Here is a 26,727-nt window from a genome sequence, read left to right on the forward strand (position 1 = left end):
ATAAAAAGACCTTGTGTCCATCTTAAACATAAATTAAACATAACTTTCTTACAAGGCTGTCTGTATTCTTTATTATAAATTAATGAGAAATGTAACAGTTTCGGAAGTATATCACTTCCTTCTTCAGACTACTATTTCAACTGAAATCATAGATAACATAACATAGGAGATAACAAATTATGTTATGTTATCTATGATTTCAGTTGAAATAGTAGTCTGAAGAAGGAAGTGATATACTTCCGAAACTGTTACATTTCTCATTAATTTATAATAAAGAATACAGACAGCCTTGTAAGAAAGTTATGTTTAATTTATGTTTAACACAGCTACTATGTTAAATTACATTGTAGTCTTGAGACCTATAATGTAGTATACAGGTATGTAATGAGGAGTATACCCATTACCTACCTAATATTTTTATGGTGCAGCATATATTTACCGTAAATTTACGAATGAATGAGTATATACGGAGGTAGGCATACGCTATATTTTCAAAACAGTCCAGCGCATACCTCCCAAAATTCCTAGCATTAGATCATCGCTTATATTACAAGAACAGAAAGGTTTACAATGGAGCGACCTGTAAATATATATATATATATAAACAGTGCCGTGCCGTGCCGTGGTAAATCAACGCCTGGAGCGAGAGTATACGACTGCGCCCCCATACATATATTCCAAGCAATTTTTCCTATCTTTTTTCCTTTCTTCCCGAATTTTTCGCCCTCCCTACTTCGGCGCCCGGGGCCATCACCCCCCCCCCATGGCACGGCCCTGTATATAAACGAGGAGAAGACAAAAAGTTCCAGGAATGTTGTTGACTTGACACACATAACTTGAGCGATTAGCAAATGGCTTACCGTGTTTCATGGTGCCGTAGAAAAAAAAATAATAAATAAAAATGGAAAATCTTCCTCTGTGAACAGTAGCCTATTGTGACAGGTAAAGAATCCTGGCTCTATTACTATGACTTCTCGATCAAGGTTCAAAACAAAGTGAGGGTGTTCCAAAATGAGGAGAACCCCTGGCTGTTCGAGAGTCAACATCAGTGAAGAAGAGAATGGTGGCGGTACTTTTTGGTGTGAGGAATTATCGAGCGAGTTGTCTTAGAAACAAAGAAGACAGTCACAAGGAAGTAGTATACCGAGAAATGCCTGCCTAAATTTCTTACAGCTCTCAAACAGTTGCGCCCAAACTCAAGGATTTACACATGGTTTCTTCACCACGATAACGCTCTAGCGCACGTTCAAAAGTTTACTCAGAGTATTTGGCTAGCTCTGGACGAAAACTGTTAGAGCGTTCTCCATACAGTCCAGATCTCGCCCCCTGTGACTTCGTGCTGTTCCCGCATGTGAAGGGCAGACTGAAAGGAAGGCGTTTTACGAGCGATGATGCCCTACTAAGTGATTGGGACGATGAGTGTACCCATGTCTCTGCCGAAAGATGGCAGAGTTTCTTCGACGACTAGTTTTGATGAATGGAAACATGTGTAATGTGAGGTGGAAAGTACTTTGAAAAAGTATAAGAAATGATGCCGTATTGCAAAGTTTTCGTAGTGCTCTTTGTACAACTAATGGTTTTACCTTTCTTTTGTTTCTAATCGAAGTTGATCCAATCGAAACAAATCGACCAACTCTACTATCGTTGTTTCTGAGACATAAGAAAAGTTCTGTTTTCAGTTAAATCGGATCAACAATGTTACTATTTCTCCAAATAATTATGTTGCCTATTTTCACTGTTGGAAATTAGCTATCATAAGAAAGAACTATAACTAAAATTTACCGGAAAAACAGATAAATCAGGAAACAGAAATATACATGCACAACCAGATGCTCTAAGAAGAAAGCTTGAGTACTAATCTGTCATATAGTAAATGCATGGATTGTACAATTTGACAATGAGATTGGTTATGATACTGACGTATAAAATACAATTTGTAGAATGTTTTAAAATCGTATGAGTATGGGACAGGATCGCCTCCTTGCCTTCCTCTGGCGTCGTCATTGTTCCATTCTCAACCTCATCTATGTGGGAAATTTGATCGAGATCGTCTGGTAGTTCAAGAGGTGTAAAGTCACAAACATAGTCACTTTCATTTATATATATATAGGTACAGTCCGCAGCAAAATAGCTGCAATATGAGGATGCAAGTTTATTGTGAAACAACGCCTAACAGCGTAGGCAATCAACATAACGTCTAGGTGGCACGAATCACGCCAGGAGAAACCTCAGCGTAATCCACTGCACACTTATTTTGGAGCAAAAAGACTTCGTCGTTTTACAACAAACTTACATGCTCATGTTGCAGGTTTTGTGCTGCGGACTGTACAAAGGCGGTATTAAATGTAAATGAAGTTGTAGTCACTTACATAAAATCCACAATATTCATTCCACGCCAAGTAGAATATAATTTTAGTAACTAAGCAACGTGACCATCGTGTATAAACTACGAACGTTTATCTTGAAAACAGGGCAATATTTAACAAGCTCTACCGAGCAGTAATATTTGTGTGATAGCAAGTTGTTTGACTTAGCTAAATGAAAAACAGCTAAGCGTCAACAATTTAGAAGTTTTATTTAACTTATAATGTACAGTGATCCTAAGACTTACGGGAATCAACTAGCAATAAGCAAATTCTTGTTTTTACAGAGGTCTGTACAGGCCGGAATTTTTAGCCCGAACCCAGCCGAAATATGTTTTAGCATTTGGGTCTGAGCCCGGCCCGTGATAATGAAACGAGTCCGAAATAAGCCCAAATTACAGAAACTTAATAATTAAAGGAAAATTGTATTTTTATTTACAGTAATTAGAGGTTTAGTTTTGCAGTTGTGCTTTAAAAGTTCTGCAGAAAGAACGGTCCAATATACATCGTTGTACAGTATATTTACAAAGTTAGGCCCGAAAAGACCAGAGTAATATGGTTCTATATTTAGAAATTTATGGTCCAAGCCCGGCCCGAGCGCGAAGTAATATGCTTTGTAGGCCTGAGTCCTGCCCATGGGCTCAGCCCAAGCCCGTGCAAATCTGTATGTTGTAGTAGTAGGACATTGAAAGCAAATTCATCAAATCATTTGAGATCTGACACCGAGTATATATTTTAGTTATTACTGTAAGTTTGTGCAATACGTCTGTACATCATTATAAAACATATGAAGTGACCATGAATGTTATCGATATTGGATTAGCTAGAGAATATAATTATTTAACTAGTAATGAGCTGGGATACATCGGAAAAATCTTTCTTAATTAATTACCAAATCTTTATTATAGAGCCACCGCATTTACGTAACGTTTGCCCTCAAATTAGCGTCTAACAGGTTAATGTTTAACTTTAATTTAAAGTTTAACAAATTAACATTTAACTTCAAACTAACATTTAAGAGATTAAACTTTCAACTTTGAAATTAACGTTTAAGAGATTAATGTTTAACTTTCAAGTTAAAGTTTAAGAAAGTAACGTTTAAGATATTAACGTTTAACTTACAAATTAATATTTAACAGGCTAACGTATAACTTTGAAATTAACGTTTAAGATACTAACGTTTAACTTTGAAATTAACGTTTAAGATATTAACTTTTAAATTTGAAAATAACATTTAAAAAATTAATGTTTAACCTTAAAGATGGGTTACAACTTAAGTTTTAACAAATGTGTTTCATTTGTTTTTTCTTATCCTTGTTCTAAATAACATTTAGTGATTTCTCTCGAACATGGAAGCATTGTTTATATGGTTTATCAAATATCAATTTCTCGTCTAACCCAGTAATGGGCAAACTAAGGCCCGCGGGCCGTAATTGGATGAATGAGAAGAATAGGGATACCAGACGTCCTGTTTTAGATGGACATGTAATCTTTTTGGTGCTTTGAAAGTGGTCCGGCCTTCACACACACACACACGCACACACACACACACACACACACACACACACACATTTATATATATATATATATATATATATATATATATATATATATATATATATATATGAAAATGTTTTCCTTTTTGCGAATGACTACTCGTCCAACTTGTGTTATCGTTGATTTAAAAAATTACGTTGGCCTGACTAAAGTTTTTTTTCTTTAAATTTTCTTTGGCTGTCCCTAAAAAGCTTCAAATCACTGTTCTAATCTATAAATACTAATATAAAAGAAAAGAAGTAATAATAGAAGTTTCAAAAAATGTTACTAGTGTTCAGGAGACCAATCGTAAATATGAGACCTTGTGATGTCCATAAAATATAGAAGAAAATGCCTTTTTCTGAACATTTATTTATTTATTAGCTGAACCTGCACAGCGCACAGTTTTAATATCAGCCTGACTCTCCTTCCCAGTTCTCACTATATCTGTGCAAATCCCTTTACGGACACACGTAAAGGATGCGAAGACTCTCAAAGGGAATTAATTGCTATAGACAAACAAATATATGTAGTATTTTAATATGTAGAATGTTGGGGTGAGTTTCTGGCAAACGTGGATAAGTGATAGATGACATTAAATGCAAATATGTTTTCTTATTATTCCATATCCGAGTACGAATTATTTTAGTTCACAAGTCTTCAAAGTTGCCAGCTTGCAATAGGTTTTGTCATTCAGATCAAAACAAAGTGCCTGAAATGTCCATCAACTTGCTATACGTAGCTCCTCTATTGTTGCCTTTCACGAGGGTATCAACCTTAACGTCCAAGTGCCAATATTAAACTAATATTGCCAAAAGGAAGCCTAAAGTGTGGAATGGAGAAATAAATACATTTTTTTTTTTTTTGAAAATTTGAATGAAAACTGGCAAATCTACGCAATGTTTGGAATCTACCAGCGAAAACGACACGTTTCTATCACTTGTGGTTTTCGAGATCTCATTGTCGAAAGAATTGACCACAAACATATAAACTTTTCTTGATCACAGAACATATAAAAATAGCATTTTAATATATAGACTAGATGAACCTGCGCTCTCTACACAGCGCATCATTCACATATGAGCATGAATTTTCTGGTTGTTCCTCACATCTGTACATGTCCCTTTGCAGATACAAGTGAAAGACGTCTTGATAAAAATCGGCAAGAGATAACGTAAAGGGGAGATTTTTTTTTTCGATTACTTTTTCAATATCTCGCACCGTTTGCAAGATTTGAGCCTACTTCCGGTTGGAGTTTTTAATTCATATACGATCAGTGTTTTTTTTTTCTTGCATGCAGTATGTAGTAAGCAAATAAATAAACTAACTAACTCTATGGCCTATGAAACCCGGATGTTCAATGCCGCATTCACAAAAGCTCTCCACTGACTTCTATCCCTAGCCAATTGGATCCAGTTCCTACTTTGTATTCCTATTTCTGCGAGATCCATCTTAACATTGTCCTCCCATCTGCGCCGTCTCCCTAATGGTCGTTTTCCGGCTGGTCTTCTAGTTAAGATTTTGAAAATGTTCGTTCTTCCTTCCGTCCTGGCAACATGACCTGCCCACCTGATCCTCTTAGATTTGATGACCCTAACAATGTTGGGTAAACCGTATAAATTATGTAGTTCCTCGTTATGAAGTTTCCGCCATTCCCCATTCCCGTTCCTCTTGGGTCCGAATATTCGTTTTCAGAATCTTCTTTTCAAATACTTTCAATCTATGTTCTTCCTTCCGAGTAAGCGACCATGTTTCGCAACCATACAGAGCAACAGGCTTGATTATCGTTTTATATATTTTAAAATAAGCTAATACATTACATACACAATCAATTAAAATGTCAGTAATATATGGTGTTCATTGGGCAAAACACTCCAAACAATAAAGATTCAACTTTGTCTGGAGAAATGGTTATCCTTCGTTTTTCATTACAATTTGGCCATGGAACAAACGCCTGAGAGACATGCAACCCCTATATACAATTATGTGGTGTTGGAATGTATAATATGTAGGATATAATGCTTTATTTTTTTTAATTTTAACACTTCCAGTGTACCCGTAAAAATGTAATAAAGAAATAATGGCCATGTTTTTTAAAAATATATTGAGTTGGAACTGGACAATCTACGTAAAATTTGCAATCGATCAGTGAAAACGTCATCTTTCTAGAGCCTGTAGTTTCCGAGATCTCACTGTCGAAAGGATTTGCAACAAACATATAAACGTCTACAAACGTATAGTTTAGAAAACTCCAAAGATTGAAGCACGTTTCATTTGCATTTATTTTGGAGAAGGTTTATTAAAATGCAAAGGCTTTGAACAATAATTTAAAAGGATAAACTTTATGGAAAAGATCTCTTTAAGTAGTTTACTTAAAGTACACATACCTTGAAATATTTGTCTTTGTTACCAATCTGAAATCACAAATAACCGTAAATCAAAGGTTTGAAATCAAAAGTTGGAGCTCAGGCGCTTTGTTGCTAGTGTAGCATTTTAATAAATAGATACTTCCAGGGCATCCCTAAAAAGTGGAGTAGAGAATTAACGACCCTTTATTTAAATATTAAGTTAGAACTGAGTAATCTACTGAAAATTTGCAATCGATCAGGAAAATGGCATCTTTCTGAAATCTATGTTCCCAAGAATTCACTATTGGAAGAATTGGTCACAAGCACAAACTTTTCTTGACCACAAACATATAAACCCAGCATTTTAATATATAGATTTACTTTATATGCAGATAGAAGTCAATGGAATACAGGTTAGCTAGAAATGTTTTTTATGTTGGTATGATCACGATTGTTAATCGGACCTTACTTCTGTCTAAAACTGAAATGGGACAACTCTACGTTTGCAAGGCAGCAGGCTAGCTACTCCGCACCTGAGTTCTGTACGTCATTTAAAAATGTTCGGAAGGCATTTGTTTGCAACATTACTACCATTATAGCGTGATCTTGTGTCATAGGCTGCTATGATACAAATACCGGGAATGCTCATTTTATCCGTGTGGCAGAAGGTTGCGTTTCGTCTAAAAGAAAAAATATACGGTAACATTGTGAAAGCAAGATAAACTGTGCCCTTAGACTTACGGATGTCAGGTTAGATTTTGCTAGATTCGATATTCAACAAACTTAAAAAGTTTGTTACTGAATTCTCTATGTCTATGTGTCTGTCTGTCCGTCTGTCTTTTATTTGCATTTTTTTTCAATTTTGAAACCTGCATCGATAGGGCATCAAACACTATCAGAGCAAGTAATTACATTTTTCGCGTCATTTTTACCTTTCCCGAGATATTGGCCCAAAAATGACCGATTTTCAGAGATTTAAGAAGCCATACCTCGGGGACCGTAAATCATAGAGATATCATATTGGTGGTGATCAATATCTAAAAGGATGGTAAATATTTGGGTACTAAATAGTAACCGGTGCCGGCTGGCCAGTGGCCACCAATTATCGGTACCAAAATGTTTACCATACTCTTAGGGATTGATTAAAACCAATATCATCTCTCTATGACTTACAGTTCCCGTGATACTGGCCAAAAGATAGTTCGATTTTGGGAGATTTAAGGAGCCTAATCTCGGAAGCTGTATGTTACACAGAGATATTATTGGTGTTGATCAATACCTAAGAGGATGGTGAACATTTTGGTACCAAATAGTAACCGGTGGCCACTGATTAGGTCTAAATGTCTGCTACCCAACTGGCTACCGTTCCCCAGATATTGGCCAAAAATTTTATAATTTCTAGATATTTAAGCAGCCATATCTCGAGAACTGTAAGTCATAGAGAGATGATATTTTGGTAATTTTTGCGAGAAAGAGAAGAATGTGCGGATAAAAGAATTTACATCTAGGAACAATGACAGTTATCCTTCCCACTCCATCTCTCCATTCTTTTTAAGTTCGTTCTGGCAATGATCTTGAAGCATTCTCAACTGGTTCCTTTTGGATTTGGCTTTTAAAGCTTTTAATCAGATTCATAGCACATATTATAATAACTACGTATTTCCTTAAGTTCGTGATATTATACCTCCTGGAACTAATTAAAACGTACTGGTAATTTATTCACTAAATGTTCAATAATAACACTCAAGATAAAATCTATTTAAACTGATGTATTTTCCGAAGATTTTTTACTTTTATCTTTTTATTTTTCAGAAAAGTACTTCTTTATAATTGAAAATGCATTCACTATTAATGGCTTCGTTACGTATTATGTTAGAACTGTGTAGAAAAGACATGTTTATGCATGTCTGGCCACGAAATTTAACAAGCTAAATATTCAGATCTGGTCATAGAAGAAAATGCTATCATACGATACGGATTGTTGTCCATATCAACATGTACATATTTATAATATTATCCATATAATATGTCTTCGGGAATCAACATTAGATGTACGTACGTAGAGAAATAATATGCATCGAAATGACAACCATGAACTATTTTTATATATTATAGTTTTTAAATGAAAAGAAATGAAATCAATGGGTTTAACGTCTCACAATTATTCCCATTAGGCTAAGGGAGACGGATGATGAAGGCAAAGGAAAAATGATGGGAGAATTGGTAGGATAAGAAAATGGCAGGAAATGGGAGTACCCTGAGAAAACTCACGGGCACGATGTTGTCCATCACAAACTTACTTAGCCGGGGATCGAACTAAGGACACCACGCACGAAAGGTAAGAACTCTATCACTGAGTCACCGTCCCCAATTTTAGTTTTAATTTGATTACATACTTGTAAATACTTAATCAAGGGTAAAATTAGTGGGATCGTTGGCATCCATTGCTCTGTACTACTAAAATAACTGCTATACTTCTATTTGCATAAAAATTATTTAGTAGAATCACTTCATTGATTTCATTACAGATTGACAAGATAGGAAGATGACACATGTCAACCATGTTGATATACTCGTGTAATGTTTTGTATTGACGTAACTACTATGTTGTTAGGAAAGCCTGTGATTTATTACTGGAGATTACAAATTCAACGCAATATTTTCATTCAGCAATGGTCATTCAAGGGTAATAAATCTTCCAGAGGATATGGAATGGGCAAGAAGTTAATGAATTGATATATATATATTTATATGCAAAATCCGTTAAATTAAACTAACCCTACATTTTTATCCCTTCCCTAGGTACGTAGGACACACTAACTTAGAGCCAATTATAGCACATAGAAGCTTAACAAGTCCTAAGACCTTTCGCCTAACATAGAGCAAAATCCTCGCAAGGAAAATGACATTTGGCTAACAAAAGAACTGCCTCGTAGCCATTGTTTTATCAGGTAGGTATTCACACCTGCGAATTAACACAATAGTTGTGCTGATCTACCAGTATCTGTGAGATTCTGTCTGTCAAGTAGTTTGGAATCTCTTCAATACTTAGTTGGGTAGCGTTGAAGGCGAAACAGATTGTATTTGTTGTGTGGTTGTATTACCAAGCATTAAATGTATATTATTTAATTTTAATAATGCATAAATACCTAGGTAGACCTTCATATGTTTTTTTTTAAAGGAGTAGTTTTCTTCAAAACAGACTTTTTACTTAGAATGATTTATTTTATTTTGTTTGTTAGAAATTGTGTTTGAAAAAAAACGAAGCATGATTTTAAAGATTTTATATTATTTTTTTTTAACATTGTGTTTAAAATACCAATTTACAACTATGTCAACCGTGTTAGCGAACTATGAAGGGTCTAGCAGGTTTGCTGCAAAGGAGTGGGCTCTATAAAATAAAGCCAGTGAATAACGCGGGGGCGGGGTACGAGTTGCAATGTGCTGGCCACACATCTCGTAACTTAAAATCGTTTCTACTCGCCTTAAGCCCTGCAGAAGTTTCTTATGAGGGATTTTACTGTACTTTTAATACCACAATTTCTCGTACAATACATTATAGAACCTCTTTCGACCCGTTTTAATAGAATATTCTGGACACCGAAATGGGAGAATGACAAATGTATAGTGCTTACAAGTAATATATACGTAAAGAGTATCCATGCCACCAGAGACGCACCGACGGAAGAGTTCCACCAAGTCCGGATACGTACGAGACAAGATTTATGGCTGTCTCAACTCGAAAATGTGCCGTAAAAGTGATGTCTCGACTCGAAAAATATATATATATTTCTATTAGAAGAGCAGTGTCTCGACTCGAATTTTGTCAGGAAAATCCTGTCTCGACTCGTCTCGTGCGCATCCCTTTGTCCGAACTTCCATAAGTTTCTAACTCAACATAGATTTGTACACATTCTCAATAAAACTTCACTAGTTTAACAGAGAAATGACTGATGTATTATGAACATTTTATCTTACACTCCATCTCTATTGTTTCTCATTAAAAAACATTTGGCTCTATCATTTTTTAAAATGAAAATACACGTTAAAATATTTTACAATTATTTATCGTCTTTTCGGGTACAGAACAATAACCGTTCAATACTCTATAGATGTAAGGCCGCCGATCCTGGGGGGCGGGGGACCCAGGCCCCCAAAGCTCATGTGGGGCCCCCTAGTGTATTTATGAATATACAATATTTGGCATAATTTGAATGCAATTTCTCTTAACATCCTCATATGTATACCTTCTGCGTCTGAGTGGGCTCCCCCCAATTTACAGAGAAATCAGTGCCCATGTATAGATGTAGTGACTTGTAGCATTGGACCCCTCCCCAGGCCCGAACTAGAGGATGGCTAGGGGAGGATGCCCCCCCTAAATTTTTTGTGTTCCCTACAAACCTCAATACAAAAAACACAAATTAGTCATATGTAAGAGAATTTTTGATGACTTGGCCTCCGTAACATATTCATGGCCCCTCTAAAACTCTGTCGCTGGTTTCGTGCCTGCCCCTCCCCCGAAGCTTGGAAACCTTCCAATGAAAACTTCTGGTGCGCCTGAATGTCACTATTAAGAAAGCACAAATAAAATTTATTTTGTTACATATACAGTCGTACATACACAAATAGCAATTGCTTCGGGAAAAATAAAGTTGTTAGTTATTATTGGCAGTGCCACAAAACTTCGCTTTTTCTCCATTATTTCAAAAACTACACATGAAAATTTACTCTTTTTTTCAAAAAAAAAAAAAAATTCGATGTGATCTATCAAGTATTATATATATCTGTATATTTGAACACTCGACTATTACTGTTAAGCAGAAATTATATACCTCTAAAGTCGGAAACACACTTAATTGTTTGCATACTTCCACAAAACATACAAACACCAAATTTTGCATACTTGTTCGTCATGGGATGTGAGTAATGGGAAAATTCCGATATCACGAAAAAGGCGACATTTTCCATGTAAATGAAGTGTCGAAATTTTTCGTCGTTTCGAAATGCTGGTTTTTAGAGTAGTTCCGCACACCATAGAAACGTCATATTTTGTCAAGCAGTGAAGCTAGGAACATAGTTTATGATAGAAAAAACAGCATTATAATTCGTTTTCGTTTCGCGGCGCAAATCGCATAAATGTGAAATTATTAATGGCTGTATCTAGGATGTTGAAATTCCGAGGTGATGTTTATTCTGATGCGTAGTTTGCGAATCCGCCCTTAAACTTGAAAAAAATAGTCGTGTTCGGTGTTAGAAAGTGCTAGGAATGTTATAAGGGGGCGTTTAATTCTACACAGCTTGTAGATATGGTGGAATCACGAAATTGCGTTCAAGTGTGTAGAGTACAGCTCATGTGAGGGGAAAAATCCGACATGTTGGAAAAGTCGTCATCTTCGATTTAAAATGGCGTCTCAAAAATTTGTAACCATGAAAATTGTAAGTTGTGCTCTTGGTAGGTAAGCCAGGTTTCGCTATGTTATTAAGGACGTAGTTCAGTTTAAGTGAAGAAACAAATCATTGGAGAAGTCGCCATCTTGAATTCAAAATTGTCATATTTTTGAATTGCCTTCATTTGGCCTCTTATGTGGTATTTTAAGTAGAATAGAACAAACAGAATTCAACGTAGTAAGTTAGCTCCGCGGTAAAGTGACTGCTTTCTGAGTAGCAGGTCTGGGTTCGAATCCCCCGCAGACCATGTTTTATCTTGCATTTTTTTCTTATCACGTTGCTTCATTTTACCAAATAGTTTCTGTTGGCATTGCGTGAACAAAATATTTTCGTTATTACAGACAGACAGAAAGGATATATTTATACGCTAACTGTTGAGATGGTCTCGAAACTAGGCAGTATGTTCGTGTAAAGTTTCGAGACGATACTGAAGTATTTAAAATCAAACATATGTAGCTTTGGAAATGGAGCATCACCAGTGTCTCTATCGGAAGCAATGTTCGGGGGGGGAGTATTACCCCGGGGGCACTGCTGATAACATTCTATTTGTTATTGTATTATAAAAGTATTATTTTGATCTCGCCAGGGGCGCTCTGAAGAGGCAGTGTCTCCCAAAAAGAGTCTGAAAGAAACATTGGGCATCATTTTCACGATATAGTGTCCATACAAGACAACAATACATTTTGTCTCGCGACAACAGTGTCTGCTTCAAACCGGAAACGATTGCATAATATCTCTCTCCTCTTTTATGTTCCTCGTTAAGATACATGCGTATACCAAATTTCAAGTGAATACCACAAATGGAAAGTATAAAATATTAATTTTAGGGAAATACACACACACACAGGTACGTACCCAGGGGGTGGGTCCTGGGGGTCCGGACCACCGCCAAAATTCCAACTTTTGAGTAAATTTAGCCTAATTTTGGGGACAAGTTTAGGAATTTCAATATAAAATACACTGATATTGAGTTTGGCCCTTCCCGAAATAAATTCCTGCGTACGCAACTGCGCACACACGCTCATACACGCACACACATACACACAAATGGGCACCTTTGAAAATTGTCTCGTCGGCAGCGTACATAATTTTAATATATAAGATACGTGGAAAAGTGCCCCTTTCGATTTAATAGTTTTAGTTGCGGGTCCGGTTGTAATGAAATGCCGTATATAATAAAGTCAAGCTTATTTTCAATCACCTATGCTATAAAAATAAACTTTCAAGGAAAGAAAAAGTGAGAGAAAAACTTGTTGGGGATCGAACCCAGGTCTTTTGCACAGTAGGCTCACGTCGTTCCCCTACACTACTCAATTCCTTAGATTTTGGACTTCCTACTTACTGCTCACATAATACTAGTACGTAGCGGGCCCGCGTCCGTGGAATTATATACCTCTAAAGTCGGAAACACACTTAATTGTTTGCATACTTCCACAAAACATACAAACACCAAATTTTGCATACTTGTTCGTCATGGGATGTGAGTAATGGGAAAATTCCGATATCACGAAAAAGGCGACATTTTCCATGTAAATGAAGTGTCGAAATTTTTCGTCGTTTCGAAATGCTGGTTTTTAGAGTAGTTCCGCACACCATAGAAACGTCATATTTTGTCAAGCAGTGAAGCTAGGATCATAGTTTATGACAGAAAAAACAGCATTAAAATTCGTTTTCGTTTCGCGGCGCAAATCGAAAAAATGTGAAATTATTAATGGCTGTATCTAGGATGTTGAAATTTCGAGGTGATGTTTATTCTGATGCGTAGTTTGCGAATCCGCCCTTAAACTTGAAAAAAATAGTCGTGTTCGGTGTTAGAAAGTGCTAGGAATGTTATAAGGGGGCGTTTAATTCTACACAGCTTGTAGATATGGTGGAATCACGAAATTGCGTTCAAGTGTGTAGAGTACAGCTCATGTGAGGGGAAAAATCCGACATGTTGGAAAAGTCGTCATCTTCGATTTAAAATGGCGTCTCAAAAATTTGTAACCATGAAAATTGTAAGTTGTGCTCTTGGTAGGTAAGCCAGGTTTCGCTATGTTATTAAGGACGTAGTTCAGTTTAAGTGAAGAAACAAATCATTGGAGAAGTCGCCATCTTGAATTCAAAATTGTCATATTTTTGAATTGCCTTCATTTGGCCTCTTATGTGGTATATTGAGTAGAATAGAACAAACAGAATTCAACGTAGTAAGTTAGCTCCGCGGTAAAGTGACTGCTTTCTGAGTAGCAGGTCTGGGTTCGAATCTCCCGCAGACCATGTTTTATCTTGCATTTTTTTCTTATCACGTTGCTTCATTTTACCAAATAGTTTCTGTTGGCATTGCGTGAACAAAATATTTTCGTTATTACAGACAGACAGAAAGGATATATTTATACGCTAACTGTTGAGATGGTCTCGAAACTAGGCAGTATGTTCGTGTAAAGTTTCGAGACGATACTGAAGTATTTAAAATCAAACATATGTAGCTTTGGAAATGGAGCATCACCAGTGTCTCTATCGGAAGCAATGTTCGGGGGGGGGAGTATTACCCCGGGGGCACTGCTGATAACATTCTATTTGTTATTGTATTATAAACGTATTATTTTGATCTCGCCAGGGGCGCTCTGAAGAGGCAGTGTCTCCCAAAAAGAGTCTGAAAGAAACATTGGGCATCAGTTTCACGATATAGTGTCCATACAAGACAACAATACATTTTGTCTCGCGACAACAGTGTCTGCTTCAAACCGGAAACGATTGCAAAATATCTCTCTCCCCTTTTATGTTCCTCGTTAAGATACATGCGTATACCAAATTTCAAGTGAATACCACAAATGGAAAGTATAAAATATTAATTTTAGGGAAATACACACACACACAGGTACGTACGCAGGGGGTGGGTCCTGGGGGTCCGGACCACCACCAAAACTTCCAACTTTTGAGTAAATTTAGCCTAATTTTGGGGACAAGTTTTGGAATTTCAATATAAAATACACTGATATTGAGTTTGGCCCTTCCCGAAATAAATTCCTGCGTACGCAACTGCGCAAACACGCTCATACACGCACACACATACACACAAATGGGTACCTTTGAAAATTGTCTCGTCGGCAGCGTACATAATTTTAATATATAAGATACGTGGAAAAGTGCCCCTTTCGATTTAATAGTTTTAGTTGCGGGTCCGGTTGTAATGAAATGCCGTATATAATAAAGTCAAGCTTATTTTCAATCACCTATGCTATAAAAATAAACTTTCAAGGAAAGAAAAAGTGAGAGAAAAACTTGTTGGGGATCGAACCCAGGTCTTTTGCACAGTAGGCTCACGTCGTTCCCCTACACTACTCAATTCCTTAGATTTTGGACTTCCTACTTACTGCTCACATAATACTGGTACGTAGCGGGCCCGCGTCCGTGGAATTATATACCTCTAAAGTCGGAAACACACTTAATTGTTTGCATACTTCTACAAAACATACAAACACCAAATTTTGCATACTTGTTCGTCATGGGATGTGAGTAATGGGAAAATTCCGATATCACGAAAAAGGCGACATTTTCCATGTAAATGAAGTGTCGAAATTTTTCGTCGTTTCGAAATGCTGGTTTTTAGAGTAGTTCCGCACACCATAGAAACGTCATATTTTGTCAAGCAGTAAAGCTAGGAACATAGTTTATGATAGAAAAAACAGCATTAAAATTCGTTTTCGTTTCGCGGCGCAAATCGAATAAATGTGAAATTATTAATGGCTGTATCTAGGATGTTGAAATTTCGAGGTGATGTTTATTCTGATGCGTAGTTTGCGAATCCGCCCTTAAACTTGAAAAAAATAGTCGTGTTCGGTGTTAGAAAGTGCTAGGAATGTTATAAGGGGGCGTTTAATTCTACACAGCTTGTAGATATGGTGGAATCACGAAATTGCGTTCAAGTGTGTAGAGTACAGCTCATGTGAGGGGAAAAATCCGACATGTTGGAAAAGTCGTCATCTTCGATTTAAACTGGCGTCTCAAATATTTGTAACCATGAAAATTGTAAGTTGTGCTCTTGGTAGGTAAGCCAGGTTTCGCTATGTTATTAAGGACGTAGTTCAGTTTAAGTGAAGAAACAAATCATTGGAGAAGTCGCCATCTTGAATTCAAAATTGTCATATTTTTGAATTGCCTTCATTTGGCCTCTTAATTGGTATATTGAGTAGAATAGAACAAACAGAATTCAACGTAGTAAGTTAGCTCCGCGGTAAAGTGTCTGCTTTCTGAGTAGCAGGTCTGGGTTCGAATCCCCCGCAGACCATGTTTTATCTTGCATTTTTTCTTATCACGTTGCTTCATTTTACCAAATAGTTTCTGTTGGCATTGCGTGAACAAAATATTTTCGTTATTACAGACAGACGGAAAGGATATATTTATGCGCTAACTGTTGAGATGGTCTCGAAACTTGGCAGTATGTTCGTGTAAAGTTTCGAGACGATACTGAAGTATTTAAAATCAAACATATGTAGGTTTGGAAATATAGCATCACCAGTGTCTCTATCGGAAGCAATGTTCGGGGGGGGGGAGTATTACCCCGGGGGCACTCCTGATAACATTCTATTTGTTATTGTATTATAAACGTATTATTTTATCTCGCCAGGGGCGCTCTGAAGAGGCAGTGTCTCCCAAAAAGAGTCTGAAAGAAACATTGGGCATCATTTTCACGATATAGTGTCCATACAAGACAACAATACATTTTGTCTCGCGACAACAGTGTCTGCTTCAAACCGGAAACGATTGCAAAATATCTCTCTCCCCTTTTATGTTCCTCGTTAAGATACATGCGTATACCAAATTTCAAGTGAATACCACAAATGGAAAGTATAAAATATTAATTTTAGGGAAATACACACACACACAGGGACGTACGCAGGGGGTGGGTCCTGGGGGTCCGGACCACCACCAAAACTTCCAACTTTTGAGTAAATTTAGCCTAATATTTGGGACAAGTTTAGGAATTTCAATATAAAATACACTGATATTGAGTTTGGCCCTTCCCGAAATAAATTCCTGCGTACGCAACTGCGCACACACGCTCATACACGCACACACATACACACAAATGGGCACCTTTGAAAATTGTCTCGTCGGCAGCGTACATAATTTTAATATATAAGATACGTGGAAAAGTGCCCCTTTCGATTTAATAGTTTTAGTTGCGGGTCCGGTTGTAATGAAATGCCGTATATAATAAAGTCAAGCTTATTTTCAATCACCTATGCTATAAAAATAAACTTTCAAGGAAAGAAAAAGTGAGAGAAAAACTTGTTATGGATCGAACCCAGGCCTTTGCACAGTAGGCTCACGTCGTTCCCCTACACTACTCAATTCCTTAGATTTTGGACTTCCTACTTACTGCTCACATAATACTGGTACGTAGCGGGCCCGCGTCCGTGGAATTATATACCTCTAAAGTCGGAAACACACTTAATTGTTTGAATACTTCTACAAAACATACAAACACCAAATTTTGCATACTTGTTCGTCATGGGATGTGAGTAATGGGAAAATTCCGATATCACGAAAAAGGCGACATTTTCCATGTAAATGAAGTGTCGAAATTTTTCGTCGTTTCGAAATGCTGGTTTTTAGAGTAGTTCCGCACACCATAGAAACGTCATATTTTGTCAAGCAGTGAAGCTAGGAACATAGTTTATGATAGAAAAAACAGCATTAAAATTCGTTTTCGTTTCGCGGCGCAAATCGAATAAATGTGAAATTATTAATGGCTGTATCTAGGATGTTGAAATTTCGAGGTGATGTTTATTCTGATGCGTAGTTTGCGAATCCGCCCTTAAACTTGAAAAAAATAGTCGTGTTCGGTGTTAGAAAGTGCTAGGAATGTTATAAGGGGGCGTTTAATTCTACACAGCTTGTAGATATGGTGGAATCACGAAATTGCGTTCAAGTGTGTAGAGTACAGCTCATGTGAGGGGAAAAATCCGACATGTTGGAAAAGTCGTCATCTTCGATTTAAACTGGCGTCTCAAATATTTGTAACCATGAAAATTGTAAGTTGTGCTCTTGGTAGGTAAGCCAGGTTTCGCTATGTTATTAAGGACGTAGTTCAGTTTAAGTGAAGAAACAAATCATTGGAGAAGTCGCCATCTTGAATTCAAAATTGTCATATTTTTGAATTGCCTTCATTTGGCCTCTTAATTGGTATATTGAGTAGAATAGAACAAACAGAATTCAACGTAGTAAGTTAGCTCCGCGGTAAAGTGTCTGCTTTCTGAGTAGCAGGTCTGGGTTCGAATCCCCCGCAGACCATGTTTTATCTTGCATTTTTTTCTTATCACGTTGCTTCATTTTACCAAATAGTTTCTGTTGGCATTGCGTGAACAAAATATTTTCGTTATTACAGACAGACGGAAAGGATATATTTATGCGCTAACTGTTGAGATGGTCTCGAAACTTGGCAGTATGTTCGTGTAAAGTTTCGAGACGATACTGAAGTATTTAAAATCAAACATATGTAGGTTTGGAAATATAGCATCACCAGTGTCTCTATCGGAAGCAATGTTCGGGGGGGGGGAGTATTACCCCGGGGGCACTCCTGATAACATTCTATTTGTTATTGTATTATAAACGTATTATTTTATCTCGCCAGGGGCGCTCTGAAGAGGCAGTGTCTCCCAAAAAGAGTCTGAAAGAAACATTGGGCATCATTTTCACGATATAGTGTCCATACAAGACAACAATACATTTTGTCTCGCGACAACAGTGTCTGCTTCAAACCGGAAACGATTGCAAAATATCTCTCTCCCCTTTTATGTTCCTCGTTAAGATACATGCGTATACCAAATTTCAAGTGAATACCACAAATGGAAAGTATAAAATATTAATTTTAGGGAAATACACACACACACAGGGACGTACGCAGGGGGTGGGTCCTGGGGGTCCGGACCACCACCAAAACTTCCAACTTTTGAGTAAATTTAGCCTAATATTTGGGACAAGTTTAGGAATTTCAATATAAAATACACTGATATTGAGTTTGGCCCTTCCCGAAATAAATTCCTGCGTACGCAACTGCGCACACACGCTCATACACGCACACACATACACACAAATGGGCACCTTTGAAAATTGTCTCGTCGGCAGCGTACATAATTTTAATATATAAGATACGTGGAAAAGTGCCCCTTTCGATTTAATAGTTTTAGTTGCGGGTCCGGTTGTAATGAAATGCCGTATATAATAAAGTCAAGCTTATTTTCAATCACCTATGCTATAAAAATAAACTTTCAAGGAAAGAAAAAGTGAGAGAAAAACTTGTTATGGATCGAACCCAGGCCTTTGCACAGTAGGCTCACGTCGTTCCCCTACACTACTCAATTCCTTAGATTTTGGACTTCCTACTTACTGCTCACATAATACTGGTACGTAGCGGGCCCGCGTCCGTGGAATTACACCTCTAAAATCGGAATAGTAATCGTGTTATATATGTGTTTTTTAGGATGATTAAGGAAATGATCTCTTGTTATTTGATTGTAATAAGAAATTTGAAAGACACCATTCTAGTACAATGTTTTACTACAGTGTAGAAAGTGGTGTTGTTTAAGTTGCTATAAACAATTTTTTTAAAAGCCTCCAATAATATTCATATTTTAAATTACCTAGTAAATAAACGTCTTCATTGAAAATATAAGAGTAAAGATACAGGAAGACTGTATGTAATTGTCCGGTATAAATAATCATTTCAACAAGTCCTGCTGCCCAATAATTACTTTTGTACCAAAGGACAGCATTGTAATAATGTGTACTACGTTACTGTGCAAAAACTTGTGTTCAATCAAATGTTATGAACTAATGTTTAAAAAGCCTTAACAAAATTCATATTTGTAAATTACGAACAAATTTAGTCTTCATAAAAATACAAGACGAGAGATACAGGTAGACTGCAAGAAATTGTCCAGTAAATTTGAAATATTTCAAAAAGTCTTGCTGCAGGTAATATGTACTACTATGCCGAAGGGTTCTTTTATAAGGGACTCTTCTATAATACAGTGCAAAATAGTGTTTTCTGAAATGATACCAACAAATGTTTAAAAAGCCTCCAACAATAATCATATTTGTAAATCACCTACAAATTGTAGTCTTCATTGAAAATACATGAATAAATATACAGGGAGACTGCAAGAATTTGTGCAGTATATATGAAACTTTTCAAGAAATCTTGCTGAGGTAATATGTACAACTATGCCCAAGGTTTCCATTATAATCCACTGTACTACATTATAGTACAAAAGTAGTGTTCACTCAAATGCTATGAAAAAAATTTAAACAATCTCCAACAATATTCATATTTGTAAATTATCTAGTGAATTGTAGTCTTCATTGTAAATACAAGAATAAATGTGCAGGAAGACTGAAATATTTTCCCACCCTTATATCACAGATATGAATTACTTTTCCTGCAGGTAATATGTACAATTAACTACAAGGACACTATTATATTACATTGTACTAAATTACACTGCAAAACATAATATTAAAAAATGCTACGAATAAATATTTGAAAGGTTGCAAAAATCACATTTGTAAACAGTGAGTGTTTTCGCAAAATGCAAGGTTTAATAGGTAGGCTATTGGAAGACAGTGTCTACTGTTTATGTTTGAGAAAATAAATTCTGTTATTGTCTCTAACATGTATAGGTGTGCGCAAAGTGTACATAATAAGCCATGCACATGATTGCCAGAGTAGAAGTAGTAATAGAGTTCTTTCTAATAAATTGTGTGTTTGCTTTTCAAAGTTACATGGAAGGAATAATACCGGTTGAATTGAAGTATGTGTTGGTAACAGGTGTCTGCTGTAAAGGGAAGTGAATTCCTGAAGGAATAGTTTTCTAGAACATGACACCTCATGGCAAAGGCCTGATCGGGGGCCTGGGGGCGGAGCCCCCAGCGAGCTTTAGCGAGTTAACATTTAAAATCTAATAGCAATTTTACACTATACCTCATTTATCATACTATAGTACATGTATATACTCTCGACCGTCAAGTATTAAAATGCAGAGCATAATGAGAGTATATTTTAGGGTGAGCTTCATCTTCATAAATAGCAGGCGTGCATCCAGAAATTTTTATTGGGAGGGCCCCAAGTTTTAGGTGGGTTCAATACTGCAAACTACTACGTCTATATAGCACTTAATGGGTATTATTCTGCACACGAAGAGATGATAAATAATTGTAAAATACTTCCATTTATATTTTCAGAAAACAAGATAGAACTATAGATTGTTTTTATAAGGTCCTCCGGTGCTTCGGGTCTCTGATTTGATCCCAGCTTGCGTCGTGTGGACTTTGTGGTGGACAAACACCGTGCTCCTGGCTTTTCTAGGGCAGGGCCGGATTTCCCAATAGCCCCGGTAGGCCCGGGCCTATGGGCGCAAGCTCCCAGGTGGCGCACGGAAGAGAGAAAAAAATAAAAATATCTAGAAATAAAAATAAATAGCCATAACTTAACATATTTTTTGAATTGATTAAAAAAATCAGGCTAATAAAGCATTCTGATTTTGAAGTTCATTGGAACAAATAATTATTGGTAAAGTTCACCAATCTTTTGTTAATACATTAACGGTATTTTGTAGGGATTCGCACAAGACGAGTCGAGACAGGATTTTCCTGACAAAATTCGAGTCGAGACACGGCTCTTCCAATAGAGAAATATACATTTTTCGAGTCGAGACATCACTTTTACAGCAAATTTTCGAGACGAGACAGCCACAAATCTTGTCTCGTGCGCATCCCTAGTATTTTGTTAAGCCCAGAACCAAGTAAATTCCTCAAAAAACTTGCAGTGATAAAATTATATCGTGGAGTGATGTTTAAGCAATTAACATGTAGGCCTGATATAATTTTTTAATAAAGGTTTTCAGGAAAGTAACTTTAACCAGACTAGGGGGCGGAAAAAATTATTGGGCCTAGGGGCTCAAAAATGCTAAATCCAGCCCTGTTCTCTGGGTTCTCCTCTTTTCTTCCACATTCTTCATTCCACCATTTCAGTAATTTCTCATCATCACCGTCCCCTTTAGCCTAACCGGCGTAACCGTGGGACGTTTTTATAAGGAAAAGAGTATAGAAGAAATGTAAGATCAAATTCACATGGTACGTCAATCATTTAAACGAGTATAGTTTTATTCAGAAAATGTACAAAAGTATATTGAGTTAGGAAATTTTGGGAGGGTGTCCGGACCGGTGGACTTCCCGTGTGGGTGCGCCACTGATAAGTGGGATGGTTCTCGTACATAACTTTTTTCGGTTTTGCAGAGTAAGCAGTGCTTCTCTATTTTCTCGAAAACGAGACATGGTCCTTTTTTAACACTCAGGCATATCGTTTTATACAGCTTAATAAAATCTAACTTAATTGGTATACATCTCATCTTTGTATATACACAGGGTGTTTCAAAACAACACCGACAATGTGTGGGAGTTGATTCGTGACACTAAGATAAGACGAAAAGTATAGACCAACTTGGGTACACAAATACTTCCCTTCGGAGTTACAGGCTGCCGAAAACATGTAAAAACGAAATTTAAAGGTCCTTAGCTCCAATACTTTGGGACCTGCCGTAGTCGGGTCAAAACTCTATTTAGGAACTAGTTTGGGCCCTATAGAAATATGCATGTTCCACAATTTTGCGGTACTTTCGCAATAACTTTTATAGAGGTAGTTGGTGAGTACCTAGGGCGCCGATTTCTCTGTAAATTTGAAGGGGGCACTCAGACGCAGAAGGTATACATATGAGGATGTTAAGACAAATTGCATTCAAATTATGCCAATTATTGTATATTCATAAATACACTAGAGGGTCCACATGAGCTTTGGGGGGACCGGCCCCCTGGCTTCCCCAGGATCAGCGCCCTTGATGAGTATGTCAAGTTATATGCCAGTAGCCAAAGTGCCTCTATAGGAATTATTACGTGAGTATCTTAGGATTCTGAAACATGAATTTTTGGACATATTAGTTTCTAAGTGAAGTCTTGACCCGACTGCAGTAGATCCAATAGTTTTGGAGCTATACACCTTCCAATAACTCCGAAAGGAAGCATTTGTACACACAGATTGGTCTATATTTTTCGTCGTATCTTGGTGTCAGGAATCATCTCCCAAACGTTGTCGGTGTTGTTTTGAAACACCCTGAAGTGCCCCAAGAAAACTAAGGGACACAATGTTTTCCGGCACAAACTAACTTGATACGGAGATCGAACCAGGGACCCCACGCACAAGAGGTAAGCTGAGCAAACCGAGCTCCCCGTGAGTTTCATTTCACAATGTTGAACTAATTTCTCAACTATTGTGATATCTGAGGTTTTCTCCGTGATCTTGGGGAAGACTTGGAGGAATCATATTAATGGCTCTAAAAGATAAGTGTTCTTTGCCAATAATAATTCATGGATTTTATTTTATTGGAGTAGATCGTTTATGTACATATATACTGTCTATTTTTGTATTAAAAAATACATAGTTAACTACCAGATTGTACACAGAGAAAGATCCGTTCTCCGGACAGCGGTATATTGTACAAATATACTGTATCGTCTTGCTTACTATAGAAATAACTACGGAGCATACGTTATCCGTATTCTACATAGACACTGCCCTTAGATGTTACATCATGCAGTTGCAGGATGTCTGACATCTAACAGTTTTCCGTATATCACATGCATATACTTATGTTACCTTCGTTAGCTATATGTTATATACGTCCATTTGTATGTGAGATCCTGACCGCCTACATTGTTTCATACAGAAAGTACGTATAGATGGAACACTTATAAAGAAAATATTATAAAACATGCGTTTTCAGTTATACATCTGCTGTACGTTAAGTCCAAAAACTACAGGAATTACTCATGTAACCTATCTTTTTAAGTACGCCACCTACATTTTTTTCTCAGTGTATGGTGTCTTTTATGCAATGCAATTTATCTAACAATGACCCAATGTTCCTAAAAGCGATACCTACTTCTTTTGCACAGAACGAAGGACACTCAGATAATGTTATAGCTGAAATATATTATTTAGTTTGTTTGATGAAGTTAAAATCCATTTCCAGGGCCAAGACTATATGAGACGTGAACCTACTGTTTAAATTGGAATTCGAATCACTGTATTGCGTTTAATGTTCTCTTATCGGGAATCAAACCCGGGACTGAAAGATACAATAATCAATAGTATTTCTCACTATACTAGAATTATTCTCGTCTTTTTGCGAAACGAGTCGAGTATCGAAATTAGGAAGACCTTTTGTTAAATTCGAGACGAGACGAGACATTTCTCGAGCAGCACTAGTTCACGCAAGTCTTCGATCTCAAATTCATGTTACATGATTTAAAAAGTAGAAAATGATAAAGTGATTCCAGGAACACAATGGAAAGCATTTAACAACATTCAAAGATACACAAGTCATTACCGTATACAACAGCGTTTCCCAACCTTTTTCAACTTGCGGCACACTACGGGTGTAACTTGAATTCTCGCGGCACACTCATAGTTATTATTATTATTATTATTATTATTATTATTATTATTATTATTATTATTATTATTATTATTATTATTATTATTATTATTATTTGAAAAAATACCATGGTATTTTTTTCTGTAATTACTGATCTCCTTCTCACAGAAATGAAAGCTCGATCACTGGTTTTCCCCTATGCTAATTCATTATGCTATTTTTTTATTATAATTTTAAAATAGAAAACAATTGCAATGAAATATAGGACTCAAATTTTTAAAAATACGCTTTCTTTTTCGAAAACTGTATTCAACCTTTCACTGAGAACGAAGATCATTAAATAACGAACGAACAAACGAATGTCTTGTACTTTTAACTTTGCTGTTTTAACCAAAACCGGTACATATTTTTGCAATCACACAGCTTGCGATGCGTCGAAGTCAAAACACTGGTGTTGAACAAAGTGTTGTTCCGTAATTCAAGTGCGAATGAGTGTTCTACGAACGTCCACTTGACGTGTACCGTACAAGTGCTTCCATTTCTCGGTGTTAGTATGACTCTCAATTGAAGCGTAACATAGCATCTAACCGTGGAAATTTGTACGAGCCGATATACTGTCTGCTACACAGTAATAGATGTAGTATAATATATTACAATTGCAGTATTTTTTTTCCATGGTAGAAATTCATAATAATGTGAAATACAAAAATATACATTTTTTCCTATGTCTTGCAATTTGGTTGCTATAGAATTAATAATTTTGTTTCGATTTCCTCGCGGCACACCAGTTTGGAAACGCTGGTATACAATATATTCCAATGATATATTTCGCTTAAAATGTTATATCACACAGTCTGGGGACCTGTCGTGACGCGGAAGATTTCGAATATCTTCTAGACGAAATTGACGAGAAACTTGGGCATGTATTTTGCATATATATTTCCAAAATGAGACGAGACGATAGAACGACACGTCTTGTATCGCCTCGTAGGCAAAACTAATTAGGGGTTGGGATAATCAGACCTCGTATCATCAAATATAATAAGAATTTGTAAACAATCTTACCGATCTTTAACAATAGCATATTATAATTATGTTTCTGGGTCGAAGGTCTTCAGAATCAAAATACTTGATGAATCCCAAATTAAGATACAATAATTATAGCACATAACATGAAAGCCATTTGAGGTTATTGATGTGTAAAAAGGCAAATATTTACAGATTTTGACAGCATTTATCTTGATTTAGATCTTTTTCTTACATTAATAATAATTATTATTATTTTTTTTTTTACCTTATTTCCGTTCAAGTGTATACTATTCAAATTCACTTAACACGAAACAGACACACGTTTACACATGAGCTACCAGTGCTAACAGGTGTTCACTACACGAACTGCTCGGTTGAAAAGAAATATGTGAGATGTGTTTTCTTAATAGGATGAGCTATCTCTTCAACAGATTGACACAGAGATGGCACTTACGTGATCACAGGTGTTGTCACAAGTGCTTTATCAGTCGTGCATTTTACTCTACCCGTGTCCCCACCTATGTCATTACCCCTCTCCCTTCTTCACATATATGTATATGGATTAATATTCTTTCAGGAAAACTCATTTATTGAGTTAGAACTGGATATTCGAATCGCTCAAGAAAAACAAAACAAATTGGAATCAGCAATACACGTAGTAGTACCGTTTTTCTTCATAGCACGAACCTAACTTTTCAGCTTGAACATACTTAAAATAATACAAAACTTACTTTTCTTTTCTTTTGGTTCTTTTTCATAAGTGAAAGGAAAAAATGAAATGAAATCTTTAAGTTTTACGTCCCACGGTTATGCCGGTTAGGCTAAAGGAGACGGTGATGATGAGAGATGAGTGAAATGGTGGAATGAAGAAAGTGGGAGGAAACGGGAGAACCCCGAGAAAACCCACGAGCACGGTGTTTGTCCACCACAAAGTCCACACGGCGCGAGCTGGGATCGAACCAGGGACCCCAAGCACCGGAGGTGAACGCTCTACCACTGAGCCACCGCGCCCCCCATAAGTGAAAGGAGGTAATTAAATGTAACTTAGCACAATCATAGGTAATGTTACTCTACAACAGAAAATTTGAACTTGAAAAATTTTCAGTGTTGTCATCCATAAAAAAAATAAAATCTTTAAGTTATAAGTCCCGCGATTATGTCGATAGGCTAAAGTAGACGTGCTTATGATAAATGAATGAAATGGTTATATGAAGAACGTGGGACGAAACGGGAGGAACCCACGTACATGGTGTTTGTCCACCACAAAGGTCACATGGCGCGACCTGGGATCGAACCAAGCTCCCCATGCACCAGAATTTAACATTCTACCACCGAGTCACCGCGGCCCCTACCATCCATAGAAATTACAGTGTTGCCAGAATAACATTTCCCCCAAAATCTAAATTATGGTAGCGACTAGAAAAACAAACTCAAATGCATTTGATTACTTTGATTTGATTTTAGTTTAACGTCCCGTTCAGCAGCGAGGTTATATGAGACGTGAACCTTCTGATTAATATGGAATCCGAA

General features: G+C 36.7%; 1 protein-coding gene across 1 annotated transcript in view; it reads right to left on the minus strand.

The window, feature by feature from the left end:
• The window catches only part of LOC145666348 (neuroendocrine convertase 1-like), a 351,242-nt gene extending 325,589 nt beyond the window's left edge, over positions 1 to 25,653 (minus strand). The window contains exon 1 of the mRNA XM_081733482.1: positions 25,463 to 25,653. The gene's annotated coding sequence lies outside the window, so the exon portion shown is untranslated. The remainder of the gene's footprint in view (positions 1 to 25,462) is intronic.
• Positions 25,654 to 26,727: the final 1,074 nt, after the last annotated feature.

This window comes from Thermobia domestica, chromosome 12 (assembly GCF_964235325.1).
Source record: "Thermobia domestica chromosome 12, izTheDome1.hap1.1, whole genome shotgun sequence".
NCBI lineage: Eukaryota > Metazoa > Arthropoda > Insecta > Zygentoma > Lepismatidae > Thermobia > Thermobia domestica.